The sequence below is a fragment of the Halichoeres trimaculatus genome, unplaced genomic scaffold, assembly GCF_033239565.1.
Source record: "Halichoeres trimaculatus isolate MK-OKI-2021-1 unplaced genomic scaffold, fHalTri1.1 fHalTri1_scaffold_2, whole genome shotgun sequence".
Classification (NCBI taxonomy): domain Eukaryota; kingdom Metazoa; phylum Chordata; class Actinopteri; order Labriformes; family Labridae; genus Halichoeres; species Halichoeres trimaculatus.
In genome coordinates this window covers 878,991-893,637 of record NW_027437180.1, presented here as the reverse complement: position 1 = coordinate 893,637, position 14,647 = coordinate 878,991, and the positions used below count along the sequence as shown (strand labels likewise).

General features: G+C 39.5%; 1 non-coding gene across 1 annotated transcript; it reads left to right on the top strand.

Moving 5' to 3' along the window:
* Positions 1 to 14,557: 14,557 nt before the first annotated feature.
* On the top strand, positions 14,558 to 14,647 carry trnar-ucu (transfer RNA arginine (anticodon UCU)). The gene is given in 2 exon segments: positions 14,558 to 14,594; positions 14,612 to 14,647. It is a non-coding gene; the product is annotated as a tRNA-Arg (tRNA).

Genomic DNA, 14,647 nt, shown 5'->3' with positions numbered 1-14,647 from the left:
CAATCATACATCTTATGGATTTCTCAGATCCCCTTTCCCTTACTATAGTTCCAGTCTACAAATTAAAATTGTCCAAACCATTGCTATGCAAAAAGACACGAAGGCAGATAAAACAGATTACAGATCTATATATACAATCTGATTACAACAACCCAAAAATGAATCTTTTTTTTTACTTGTATCAATGGCTCATTATTATCTCATCACAAAGGCATAATATTCAGGCCCTTTGTGGCTGTTCAATATTAAAATGAATAACATTTCATGAGAAATGTTTGTTTTGAATCTAGCATCCAAATTCTAAAAGAAATCATACTTAAAGGATGAACTCTGAACAAATCTTTAAAGGTTCCCTGATATACAAGATATGTATCCTGATTCTACCACAGTAACCCAACCTGTTAATTGAACAACTTTACAGGTCTCAGAATTTGATGATTTTTTTCCCACTTTGAGAATATATATGTGGCCAAATAATATGTAAGTATTTTAGGTGTACACCAACTGTAAGTCGATCAGACACATCTCTAAAGAATTGAATTTGTTGAAAAAAATCTTGGAATTTTTTTTTTTTTTCAGTTAAAATTCAATAACTTCTTTCCATTGTAATACTTAGCTTTACATTTGATTTCAAAAGATGCACCAGACTTCAATGAAGGTGTTTGACCCAATTTGATGACTTATTATTTGTGTTTGAGTAAGTTTTGGGGTAAAGTGTGTACCCTGGCTCACACCTATGGCAATGATCATAAAATAGGTCATAGTACAGGCCCTGGATGACTTTTGGATTTTCTAAAGGTATATTCTTGGGAGTCTCTGGGTGTACTACAAATACCACACAATAAACAAAAAAATGGGCTGTGGGCAAAATTACATGTACTGTGAAAGAGGTCCTTTGCAGCAACTGTGTGTTATGTTATCATGTCAATATGGAACAAACTCTCAGAGGAATGTTTCGAGTTTCCTCGATGAATCTATTCCACAAAGGATTAAGGCAGTAGTGAAAGCAAAAGTGGGGTCCAACCCAGCAAGGTAGCAAGGTGGACCTAATGAAATTGCCGGTCAGTGTATAACGGCGCAGAAAACCGGGTCAGCTCAGCTCACCTCAACTGTGAAAAGGTTGCTGTAGATTTTACAGTAATTTACTGGCAGCAGGATGCCAGTGAGTTACTTCAAAAATCTTTACCATAGCATTACTGTATTTTGGTCAGCATACTTATTATATTTTGATTTACATCATCAGCATTGTTACTGTATTTACAGCACCAGCATCATTAATGTATTTTGATTTACAGCATCACCATTGTTAAAGTATTTTGATTTACAGCATCAGCTTCATTACTGTTTAATTTACAGCATCATTACTGTATTTTCATTCTGTTTCAGTTGACTGATTTTCAATAACCATAGAATTAAGAGAAGAACCTCTTTCACAGTACATGGAAACGCCCGCATGGCTGAAAACCGCAGCAGAGCCCGGGATGGTAGTGCTGGAGCACGCCTGGGCGAAGGGGAGAGTGACAACGACTCACATGCTTAATACATCAACAGGAACAAAACTGAAAGACCCACGAACCAGGCCGTACGTGAAGAACAGGATTGGATTTAAAATCATCTATGGACACAAAAAGACAATGCCTTACATGACAACAAAATTGGACATTAAAGATCAACTATGGACACTAAAAGACAATGCCTCACGCAATAAAAAAAAAAAAAAAAAGAAAAATAGAATTGGACATCAAATCAACTATGGACACTAAAAGACAATAAATAATTACGCAAAGTTCTGTAAATGGAATCAAAATTTATATTACTCTGATGAAATGTGAAAAAGAGGAGACTAAATATTGAGTAAACGGGGACGGGACTAGATAAGCTCTGCTTCTCCCGTCTTCCCTTTCGGACACGTACAATGTGATCATCTATTGACAATGTGTGATGTTGTATATGTGTGTCGACATGACCGAAATAAAAATCAATTCAATTCAATTCAATTCAATTACTCTACTTCCAGACACAGTAAAATTATTTGTTTTTAAATTGAACTATTATTACCTTTTTTTTAAATTTACAGACATCACAGTTTTTACTGAAACTTGCTCGTTTAAGTTTTTGTAACAAATTACATAGATCCTTTTTTTACCTGATTAATGAAGATTTCTAAAACATTCCCAACACACTCGGAAATATTTTATTAATTTGGCCATTTAGGTTATTTGTCATTTTATAGGTCAATTGTAGTTGGTCACCAATTTGACAGTTTCATAATTTCATACTTTCATGGCTAGGCGTCGCCCTGTTTGCTATGGCTGCCTTTCGCTGCAGCTCTCTCTTCTTTGTCCGTTTCTTGTAACTTTTTCGTCTCTTTATATGTAATTTTTGTATTTGGAGTGGATCATTACTTTGTATGATTCATTGTTGGTCATGGACACCAAACTTTTTGTGGCTTTGGCGACATTTTTACTACTTTTTCTCCTGTGTTTGTCTGGAGATCCTTCATGTAAACATGGCTGCATTGTTCACATGTGAACTCAGCTGTTAGCAGCCTGTAGCATGTCGATGCTAACTAGTGAAAGGCCTGATGTCTTCCCCCAAGGTCAGGAGAAGGAGGTGAGTACGACGTGCTGGTTCTCAGGTGTGAGCTAAGACGTGAGGACATGGACCTGTCCTTCCATCCATCGTTATTGGGAACGTATAAGATCTATCTCCAATAAGATGTATGAGCTAACTGTGCTAACCCAGCAACAGAGGGAACACCAGAGGGCAGAGTAGCATCATGTTATTCACAGACATGCTAATGGAGCTAACATTACCACATTTGCTTTACCTGCTGTGAGCAGACAGGATCCAGGAGACAGAGACTGAACAGACTGCTAAAGAAGCTCAGTCCTGGACCCTGTGGAGGTGGAGGCTGGCTGAACTGGAGAATGATGGACAAGCTGTTCTCATCTATTTTCTTATGGACCTTTTTGCACTTACTATACACTTTCTTACTTTTGTTTTCTTGATTGCTGCTGTGACTTCAATTTTGTTGTACTTGTTACAATGGCAATTAAGTTCTATTCTATTCTATTCTATTCTATTCTATTCTATTCTATTCTATTCTATTCTATTCCATAAGGGATAAACAATATATGTCTTTCTTTTAAATGATTAGCCAATTCTCATATTTTTTTTATTTTGAATTGATAATTGACAATCTGATTTTTTTCCTAATAAATAAAGTTGGTAAGTTTCTGATGAGGATAGAGCAATTGAGTATAAAATGTATGTTTACATTTTTCTCAACCTACGTCTTAGCCTTTCATACCCTTAGGTGTGCATTAAATACACTTGAACTTATAAAAATAAAAGCAATGTTGGTTTTGGTTGGCACTTCCATTTTTTTATTGTGTATAACTGCCTAAATCCTCAAGGAACAATAATGTGTCAATAAAAAAAAACAAAACGGCAAAAAAATTCCTACTTCAGGAAAACATGTAAATCAAATATAATAACATTCCTCCCATGGAAACATAAACACATTAGTTAAAGTAAATCCTGAAAAGGACAACATGAATTCCTTAACCAAGTTAAAAGAAAACAAAAGTAAAGTAGTGTTCATCTATGTTGGTGAGTTTTAGTAGTCTTGCCATTCAAAGTCCACAATCTCCCTGACGAGAGATACCCCAAGTGGGTTCAGGCTGGATACTTTCCTCTGAACTGTCTTGCCAGAAGCCCAGCTGACAATGGTCTTGGCCTGGCACTTGTAGCCGCCAGGATTGAGTCTTAGAATGAACCTGCAAGAACAAAAACAAAAATACTTTGATTGTATATTTTAGTGTTAATAATGTATTTAAATGTTCGAAATGTAGAATTAAAAACAAATAAAGTAAAGTAGGCCTTTTGAAGTTGTTTTCCCTTTAATCAAACTGAAATGACTCTTTAGATTTACTATCATGGTGCTTGTGAGAGTGCAAGCACCAAATCTCTAGCTAGAGAGCTAGAAGCTAAGCTACGCTTAGGTCTGTTTGTTAACTTTAACTCTATAGAAGCCTACTGCTGCCATACTGACATATAAAAATAAGCAACAGTATCCCGTCAGACTGAGGTTGATTCTATCTTTTGGGCTAATCAGCCATTGTTCATGTGTATTTAGGAGGCAAAGTGTTCAACCTAGTGACCATAATAGCAAAACATGACGTAACATCATTAACGTTATGGTTGCTTGATACTTTTTACATCTACAGAATAAAAACAAAAATGCATCTATCTGTTGTGTCAAAGCTTAAGCATACTGTCATCTAAGGTTTGATCAAATCTGACTTTTGGAAAGAGCAAAATCCCAGGTATGTGAAAAAGCTAGATATAATAATTTTGAATTCTCTGTGAATAAACTCTAAAAGTGTACTAGCACAAACTATAAACAAGGTTATCTATGTGCATAAAATCAATGTCAAAGGCCAAAGTGAAAATTTCAAATGGAAAATACACAACTTATATGGACTAGGAGGACTCACAAAATTGCAATTGAAAATTGGTAGTGCACGTTGAAAACATAGGACCAGCTGAACAGGGCAGCCATGGCTTAGGAGAAAATCTGTCCACTCCTGTGGCTGGATAAGAACTCTGCCATCATCAGCATCCAGGCTGTCCAGGACTGGGAACTGAATCCTTTGTAACTCACAAAACATCATGTGTAACATAACATAACTTTATATAACTTAACATAAAATAACACAACATATACAGCACAGCTAAGCACACACAAGACAACATCACAACACAGAAAAAAAAATATATATATATATATATATATATATATATATATATATATATATATATATATATATATATATATATATATATATATATATATATATATATATATATATATATATATGTTTTTGTATATATGTGGCTGGCTCCAGAAGTACCCGAAGTCACATACACACCAAGCTAAAAAAAAAGCTGCTCTCAAAGCAGAAATTAACCTGGTTCAAAAAATGTCTCCTATCTAAGTTGCTAATTTCAATATTGGCACACTGTACGAGGGGTGAATTTTTTTCTAACTCAGCAGTTCAGAGGATAATAAGATCCCGAGCTTGCCCAATCAGAGGCATAGCTCAGGGTCAAGTGACCGACAGGCGCCCTATAGCTGAACGCAAAGCCCTTGCCACTACCAATGGCCGCAATCACCGATGTGCTTCATTTTCTGTTTCAGAAACAGACAGGTGACATCAGGGAAACTACGTCCACAGTCTATGGCTGTGTCCGAAATGGCATACTAACTAACTAACGCACTACTCATACTACCTGTGATGTCAAAAATGGTTTGTAGTGCGTACATTAAATAGTATGAAAAGATTGTGTGTGAGAGAAATACCCGCATGTATACTATAACAGAAAAAATTGTAAGTATGGGAGGTGGGCATACTGGTTGCACTGACAATCCCCATAATGCATTGTGAGCCCCATATTGCATTGCGAGCAAAAATGGAGGAGATTGTCAGGACGAGCCGAACTCCGGAAGGAAGATATAAATGTAAGTATGAAACATAAATGTAAGTACCCAGTGTTTTCTGATTTTATGTGGTCAAATAGTCGTCTTTATCACCCACGGATTTGAGAAAAAGGCGATTTCTGACCAACGTCTTAAATTTGTCAGATGACTCACAACGTTCTACTGCCTGTTAGCAGCTAGTCACAGCAGCTCCCTTTGCATACAGAAGAAATAGCAACTACCTCTTCCAGTCTACAGCTACAATTGAAACGATTTCAGAGTCTTGCTAATAACTGCATGAGGAGTGTCGGCTTCAAATTACCACATGAATTATGCGACTGTTTTGGTCGTATTTCACGTAGGCTATGAAACTATGCTTTATAATATTTGATGGTGCAACTCTAATAATGGTGCACAGATGGATAATGCTGGACTGTTATTTTTCCCAAGGCACTGATGAGGACACAGAACGCCTCATAAAGTGGCGCTCACAAAATGAAGAGCTATTCACAGGGCACAGGAATGCCGCCCAAAAGGGTTTGGAGTAAGTAATAAACTCATGTCACACACATGTTTTCTTTTTTACTCTGTTGTAAAATAATTAACAGATCAGTGAGATAAGGCTTCTGGTCAGTGTAAGGTCGCAATTTTGGTTGACTTTTCTCATTAACAACTGAAAAGAATTGTTGTAACAAAGACCACTTTTTCTGATTCAATCTGTGTTTAGAATGTTCATCAAGGACCAGGTGCTGGAGGGCAAGGTGGAGGCAGGGTAAAAAAAAAAATGGGAAAACCTCAAACAAAAGTATAAGGTTAGTTAGTCTTATAGTTTATCCACAGTGTACAAACACAATTAGCATGTGATCCCAATGATCATTAACAAATAATCTCCGTGCTGTTTGGTAGAAACTGAAGGCCCCCAGGACAGGTGTCTACGGAGCCCCTTAGGTGCCACAGAGAACAAAAAACATAAAACGTGCGCACGAAATACTTATTCATGCACTTATAATGTGCGCACGCTTTAATTAAACAGGCAAGTGACAACAGACAGCCGGGCTCATTAGTAGATGGCGTTAATGCCCCATAATATATTGTTGTCATACAAACGAAGCTAAAGACCCTGTAATTGTTCCTGTATGAAATCAATGACACGGCCCAAATCAATGACACGGCCCAAATCTGAGTACTCTTTGCCCCGGCTGAGCCTGTTGTCTCTCAGTATGCGCAGCAAAGTTCTCCGATTTAAGATTATTCCAGCTCTCATGGCAAGAGCAGCAAAAATGTCATTATATGACATTCCGGGGTGGAAGTACAAGTTAACGAGCTCACTTCTTCTCTCCATTTTGTGTGTTTGTAAACATCCGACGTCACTACGGGAAGCCGTAGTGGACAATGACAAGGACAAGTCAAAACGTGGTAAGTAACATTATTTTGTGTGCACGAGACACTGAAACGTGCGCACGAATAAGTATTTTGTGCACACGTTTTAATATATCGTGCACATTTAGGGCTCTAATTTCGTAGACCAGGCGCAGGCGCAGGCGGACCTGCCCTGCGCCAGCCTTCGCTGTGCGCACAGGGCGTGACCGGCGCACTTTGCAAGTGTCCTGCAGTGCCAAGGGATGCGCAGTCCAGGCGCAGTCCAGGCGCAGAGCTGCGCGTCCACGCCTCCCTCCGCGCAAATGGCAGAGAGGGAGGAGAAAAGCCGTGAGTGGGTTTAACACAGCCGAGCGCTGTTTTCACCAATCAAATAAGCCCCTCTCCTCGCCTTTAAATGCCCTGCGACCGAGGCGCAGCGTCTGACTGATCTTCAGCACCGCGGAGAGAGGTAGCGCAGACGGTCGCTGTGCCTGCAGCAGGTCAATGGACAGCGGGGCGCATCGGAGGACACGACGCGCGTCACCGTGTAAACCAGCTCCCAGGACAGATTTAATCTGTTCCTTTGTCTTTATCAGGAGTAAAAAATGAAGAGACTGTTAAACAGCTGGCTTATCCATTCAGAATACTTTTGATCCACCTCCACTCCTGGTTTGTCATCGCCAAGCACCTTTGGTGATATACTGTATACTCTCCTGGTGTCTCCACCTCATCCTCCTTACAATAATGTACTCCATCTTTTTAGATCACGTTAAAAATAAAGACTAAAACAGAGAAATATAGGAAATCACGGGTAAATCCTGAGTGACATACATTTATTTCGTCTCTTTTTTTCTTCGTCTTTTCTCTCCCTCTTGTCTTTGAATTAAATTAAATGAGAGAACCAGATATATACTCAGTATCAGATGTTAAGGTTGTTTATTGTTTAATTGTAAGATGTGCATCAAACTTCCAGCTGCCGTCAGGTTAACTTTCCATTATGACAAACGGCTTTAATCTGACATCAGATGTGACGGGACAGTTAATATAGACATAAATCTATATGCTGGTTCAGACAGTTACATTAAATAGTGATTACTGTGATTGTTTACTGCATTAAAATGTGCCTGACTCTCTGGAAACCTGCCTCTGAGGCTTTGATGACATGTGCGCACATGTGCTCCTGTCACCAAATTACAGCTGCGTGGGGTGCGCTGCGCTTTGCGCCGAGGATAGACCAGGTTGGAGCTGGCGAGCTTTCAGCGCACTTTTTTGGCACCAAATTGTCACTGCGCCAACATGAATCTGCTGACACCTCCCCCTGGTGCGCCGTCAACTCCCCCTGGCGCGCCGTCACACCCATCTCTGCGCAGACGGTCTACCAAATTGTCAAATTGGCAGCGCACGGCGGTGCGCCGCACGAAATTAGCACTGCGCAGGCTGCGCCAGGCTTGCGCCCCCTGCTCTGCGCCACGAAATTAGAGCCCTTAGTATCTCGTGCGCACAATTTATATCTTTTGTTCTGTGTGGCACCTAAGGGGCTCCGTAGGTGTCAGCACAGAGGGAGGAGAGACCTCCTGAAAGTGGTTTCAGGCCATGGATGAGGTGATGGGGCAAAGGCTCAGTATAACCCCCCCAATCTCATCACCTCAGCCATGGCAGAACCTGTGGCAGCAGCTGTCTCTCCTCCAAAAGAAGGCAGAGGGAAAAGGAAGAGAGAGATGGAAATGCTTGAGTTTTTGAGGGAGATGGAGGAGAGAGAGAAAGAACAGGAAAGGAGAGCAGAGGAGAGAGAAAAGAGAAGACAGAGAGAAAGAAGAGCATAAGAGAGAGAAGAGAGAAGACAAAGGGAGCAAGAGTGGAGAGAGTGGATGGAGAGCAGGGCCATGGAGGAGAGGAGAGAAAGAGAGAGGCGAGAGAGGCAGAAGGCAGAGCAAGGGAGGAGCGATTGTTGGCGATTTTTGAAGAGATTTTAAGATAAATAGTTTTGTTGTTTCTGTTAAATAAAGAATGTTCATAAAATCTTTTGTTTTGTTCATCATGTGTTATGTACAGTATCTCAATGCAGTTATATACAGTTTTAATTATGAAACAGTTGAAAGTTAGAAACAGAAAAAAATGTAGAAATGAACAAACTATTTACAGAGATTGTGAGGAATAACTGGAACAAACTTAAAACTATTTACAGGCATTGAACAAAACTTCACTCAAGGAAGAGTTAACAATAATCATGTTCTTGAAGGTCTTGCAGTTCATGCAGGGTGTTGTCTGGGGAAGACACTGCAGCAGCAAGGCGGTTTCTGAGACCATCCCCAGATTGCTGGACTGGCACAGGAGCCTCTAAGTCCACTCCATCATCATCATCTTCCTCTTCCTCTGGCTCTCAAATGTCTCCATTTCTGATGCAGAGGTTGTGGAGGAAAAGGCAGGCAACGATGACCTCTGGTACAAAGTCCACCTTCACCTCCAGGGCCTTCAAAAAGATGGATCGCCACCTGGTCTTCAGGACACCAAAGGCCCTCTCCACCACACACCTGGCCCTGGACAGCCTGGCGTTAAACCTGCCCTCTACAGCATTCTGGACAGGCTCTCGAAATGGTGTGAGCAGCGCTACTGGCTGCAACAGGCATGGGTACCCGCTGTCGCCAATAAGATGCCAGCCTGGAGGTGGATACAGCTGGCGAAGATAAAAGGGCTGCTTTTCAGGACTCGGACGTCATGGACACTGCCGGGAAAGCCCACAACAATGTACAAAAAGCGGCCTGTGTGGTCACAAATCGCCTGGAACTGTATGGAGTGGAAGAGTTTCCTGTTGAAATAATCAGCAGGAAACCTTCCAGGTGGCATGATACGTACATGGCACCCATCAATGCTCCCTGCCACCTTCCTAAATGCTGGGGAACAGGACAGATGAGCAAAACCAGCCCCAATTTCCTCCAGCTCATTGATATTGGGGAAGCACACGGCCCTGGATGGCCTTGCTGGTCTTGTGGACCATGTCGTGGCATGTGCTCCGGGGAATGCCAAAAGCCTCCGAGACAACCCAGTAGGATGTGGCGCTTGCCAACCAAGAGACAAAGACAAGAACTCCAAGTGCTCTCCCCCATCCATGGTCTTTGTGTCCCAGGATGTTAATCAGGTTGTCCAGGGTTGGTCTGGACAACCTAAAGTCCTTTCTGAGGTCACCTCCCTCAAAATACAGAGACAGCAGGGGAACACTGGGGTTTACTCTGCTGTATGGTCCTCTCACACCAACCTGTAGAGAAAACATGCCATCGGATATGACTTGTTTTTAATTATTTATTAAACTTTTTATTGGTATTTGCATTTTCTAACGGTTGTTATTTGTGTATTTATTGAAATGTTTATTGGTATTTATGTTGTTAAAAAATTCTATATTGTCAGTTGTTCATGTGTGTGAGTGTCCCATGCCACTCAGAAGCACAAATTATGTTTTGTATTGTAACACTGGTGAAAATCACACACACACACACACCACAGACTCATAGACACACTGTCACACTAATAATGAAAAACACACTGACTTAATGACACAGACACACTTACGAAGATCTGAAGACCCACAGTCATAGACACTCACTCAAACGAATTCTGACAGACACCAAGAACCACAGTAACACATATACAGCCAGACACAGTCTTATGAGATACACACCTAGAAACACATTAACTCTAATACTTATAGACACGCATACTCATAAACACACAGTCAGGAAAAAATTTGTCAGACACACAGACTCATAGACTCACAGTACTATCAGCATTGACAGACACATAAACTCATCAACTTTGCAGTTACACCAGTAGTAAAAAAAAAAAAAAAAGACTCGTAAACACAATTAAACTTACGCTGACACACAGATTTAAAAACACACAGTCCAACCACACAAACTTTACTGTCAGATCAAACCTGAGGGACACATAGACTTATAGATGGATAGATCCAAAGTCACACGTATGAAGAAACACAAACACATAGACACACAGTCAAAACATATACTGACACAAAGCAAGATATTGGTTGTGTTTCCACCTTTTACATACAGCAAAAGCAGTTCTGACAAATAAGTATGGCACAATCACACTTGTACTGGAGTGATTCTATAAATTAGGGGTCCATTTCATGTCACTTATCAATTTACAAGTATTAATTTCAAGCAATGACCAATTTCACAGTGGGTCATTTGGGTGATATTTCGCTTTTATTTAATACAGAAAGTGAACAGGTTCCATAGTTTATTTAGCTAAAAATGCAAATCATATGCAATTTTGTGCTTTCCGACATCAGCGACTTTTCCGACTCATTAAAACATGACAAAGGTGTTTTTTTTATTACTATTTAAATTATTCATATGGATAAAATAATTCATTTTGTCCGAAAAAGCAGTGTCAACCGTGTTACCCATTGAAAAAAGGCTGCAATGGTTTGCTCCAAAGTCATTCATTCATTCATTCATTTTCTGAATCGCTTATTCTGTGCCTGATTGGAACCTATTCTGGGCTGACAAATAGACAGACAACTTTTCACGCGCACACCCACACCTTTGGGCAATTTGTAGTGACCAATTAACCTGATGAGCATGTTTTTTTTGAACTGTAGGAGGAAGCCGGAGTACCGGGAGAGAACCCACACGTGCACGGGGAGAACATGCTAACTCCACACAGCAGGGCCCACCAGCCAAGCTGGGATTCCAACTTTGCTGTGAGATTGCAGCTCTGACTGCTGCGCCTCTAGGCACATGACTTAAATCAATTGAAGTCGCATCTTTTTTGGTGGGAACCATGAAGAAAAGAGTGGCATGTTTTAAATCTTCCTCATCAATATTTCTTTGAAATGATTGTCTGAACATGATGCGCTTTTATTGTTCGTCAACTGTGTTACCAACATTTTCTAGTGTGTCTACTATAAATGTTAAAAAACGCAAAGTGTGAAAACACAGAAATATGAGGTAACTGAGGTCAGGTGGTGCCATGTTCAAGGTCTGCAGTTAAGCACAAGAGCCAAAAAACAAATTAAGTACATTTCAGGGCTATCACTTCCAATCAAATAGAATATAAAACAAAAAAGCACATACTTTTTCACTTTTTTGCTTACCTGAAATGTACCCCTGATCGTAGAATCACTCTTAAAGACACTCAGACATTCAACTTTGGTGTCAAGATTTTAATAAAGGAAAAGCTACACTCATTTTTCAAAAATAAGGAGAAACAGTAAAACAAGCATAACATGTTGTTGTCTGACTATTGTTATAAAAATGAGGCATTAAAAAACTTTTGAAAGCAAGTTAAAAGAAAAGAAAAGAAAAAAAAAAAACTTTTGTATCTAACATTAGTATGCCAGGGATAGTAACCAAATAAGAACTTTGTCATTTACATATATATGCATATCTATGCCCTCTAACACAAAAAAAAAATGAGGAATCTTTTTGAGTACAATCAGTCTTATATAGCTTTGGTGGGGGGAAAATGGAATGAAATAATGATATAATTAAAACAACCACTACAAAAAATAAATAAATAAATAAATAATAATAACAAAAAAAGAACAACCTCATTGAACTACAGACCATAAACTGATTAGATGGTTTCATAAAAGAAAAGAAAACCTGGAGGGTTGGGTGTTTAAGCCTAGCTACTTGCATGTGTTCTTAGATCAGAACAACTTGTACTGACAAGAATAAACTATGTACAATTGAGTAGCTCAAAAAATTAAAACAAAACAAAAACTAACAAACTCTCTAGGGGTACTATGTCCATATTATGAAGTTGTATGTGGTACAGTTTAATGAAGATGCATTAGTAGTCCAAGGTTTTCAACAATGTATAATCCACTGTTGTTGAAGCTTTAAAGTAGAAGTGAGTTTCTCCATCATGAAAATAATGAGAATTTATTCAATCCAGTTTTCTACTGTGTGGGCATGTGCTGACAACTATTTTCTAGTGAGTGCTTTTTGCTTGATATTAGCAGAAAATTTAACATTTATCTTTTGGAAAAGCCCTCAATGTTGTCTGGATGCAGACCTAGAAAGAGGGTTTCAAAATTAAAAGGGATTGGTACTTGGAGGACCTTTTCTATAATACTTTTCACTTAAGTCAAGTATTTCTGGAGCAAAGGGCAATGCCAGACTATGTGGTAATGGGTTGCCTTATTTTACCCACAAGACCTTCAACAGGATATATTTTTATTAAAGAATTTCTTTTGTGCAGGGGTTTAAAAAAAAGTAATACATTTTTCCCCCGAACTCTCTCCAGGAGAGGGCATGTGTAGTTTCCCATTGTTTCGTGATGATTACTTTCCCCACGTTTCAGCTTGTAATTTAAAATTCTCTTCCTTCTCCCATATTTTCTTTACGTATGACATGTCATCCCCCTGTAGTTCATACAGACCATTGTATAACTTAGACATGGTTTTAGAGCCGGGGTCTGAGTCCAATGCTTTTGAGAAAACCTTTAGTATGGTAGAATTCATATTGACTAGGTGATCTTTTCTTGTTTAAGTTGAAGAAACCTGTGAAAATCTCAGTTTGTAATAATGTTCTTTAGGACACTTAAATGAACCATTTCTTCCACTTATTCACTCCCCCACACTGTTTTATTGCTTCATCATCACATTTTTTTTCACGTTTTTACAATATAAATTGTCATGTTTTTACGATTTAAGTTGTCACGTTTTCACAATACAATTATGACGTTTTTACGATATAATTGTCATGTTTTTACAATAAAATTATCCCGTTGTTACATTTTAAATGATCACATTTTTACATTATAACAAACTATCACGTTAACGTGAAACGTTTCACGCTTTAACAATAAAGAATACGTTATAACGTGAAAATACATTGTTCTAACAATAAGCATAACATGTTATAGCGTGTTACTGGTCAAATTTTATAGCTGCAATACGCTTCCGTATGAAATGGCTGTACCTCTTTCATTCTAATTTGAAGGATCAAACGACTTCATGTCATCCCAGTAAGTAAACCGAGATGAATGCTTGGATGCTGTGATATGGTGGTAAATCCAACAAGGGGCGCTGTGTGACAAAACTGTCACAATTATAAGCTCTGTTAAAGAGGCTGTGATACAGCATATGTAGCAGCCTAGGCTACCCAGGCCCTCTTGAGATATCATCGTCTTATTTGCCTGCGTACTGGTCTCTAATTTTTCACAGTATCCATGCTGACTGACCACGTCAGGAAAAAAAAATCTGCTAAGCTTGTGAAGGTAGCTATCGCTTTCGTGTTTGCTTTTTACTTTGAAGGCGTACATGAAGTCATATCAGCCATACGTTGCTCTGCGACTTACATCTGTAAGTGAGCTACCCACTATCTATCATCTCGGACCATACACATTCATAGACGCTCCAGATTTTGATTCAACAGCGAACACAACCGTTTACAACAGATCCCGGGAGAAAGACAAACCGGTAACTACCGGTTTGTTTGATCACTGCAACACTACACAGAGAAAGAGGCTCCGGCAGTCGGGCCACACAACGATCACGGACAGAAGAGAGACTGAGGCCGGATGTCGACTCCTCCGTTTGTTCCGTGAGTGTTATCAACCCATAGTGCTATTTTCATGTGGTGCAAAGTCGTTGTATTGAAAGAGAAGAGTCACTCTTCTTCTACTCAGGCCAACAGACATACTGTATTAGCTAATATCTAGCACCACACCAAGTGATCAACAGGTGGCTCCGTGGCGCAATGGATAGCGCATTGGACTTCTAGGCCTATAGGAGGAGTGATTCAAAGGTTGTGGGTTCGAGTCCCACCGGAGTCG